The sequence below is a fragment of the Tupaia chinensis genome, unplaced genomic scaffold, assembly GCF_000334495.1.
Source record: "Tupaia chinensis unplaced genomic scaffold, TupChi_1.0 Scaffold150006_1, whole genome shotgun sequence".
Taxonomy (NCBI): Eukaryota; Metazoa; Chordata; class Mammalia; order Scandentia; family Tupaiidae; genus Tupaia; species Tupaia belangeri.
This window is the reverse complement of record NW_006209847.1, coordinates 4,261,846-4,262,385: the sequence shown is the minus strand read 5'-3', so window position 1 is coordinate 4,262,385 and position 540 is coordinate 4,261,846. Positions and strand designations below refer to the sequence as shown.

At 49.3% G+C, this 540-nt stretch overlaps 1 protein-coding gene across 1 annotated transcript in view; it reads right to left on the bottom strand.

The window, feature by feature from the left end:
* The window catches only part of R3HDM2 (R3H domain containing 2), a 161,752-nt gene that overhangs the window by 27,045 nt on the left and 134,167 nt on the right, over positions 1 to 540 (bottom strand).

Below are 540 nucleotides of genomic sequence, written 5' to 3'. Positions count from 1 at the left end.
TCTGTCCCGGCTGTTAGCGCCTCAGGGCCCCACCGCTGCTGTGGCAATCTGAGGACTCTCAGGGCCAGTGTCTCCTTGCTGCCTGATTCCAAGCACAGCTTTTCTCAAAGCATTTTTTCTGAACATGAAATTCAAATGCGCACTTGAGAAGAGACTCCTGTCTACACCACTGTCCCGCAGAGTAGGAAGGGTCGTCCAAGGTCTGGCTCAGCTATGCTCTTGATTCACAACACTGCTTTTCTGGAGGAAGTGCTCATTCACAAGGAAAAACACCCAGTTCTCCACGCCTGTTCTGCGCTCTTCTAGTAGGATTGAAGAATAAAACACAGATAGCCTGACTTTAGTTTTTGTCAGTTTCAGTCCCTTCACTAGCCTCAAGCAGGAGGACTTGTTTATTAGGAGCATGGTGTATTCTAAACCAACTCATGGGTAGTTATTTTTTCCTGTCCCTTCGTTCCCTCCAGCTATTTCAATCACCTCCTCAGTTCTCCAGTCATAGCCCCTGGTGGTAGGAGGGACAGGAAAGGAGAGGGGGGGGAA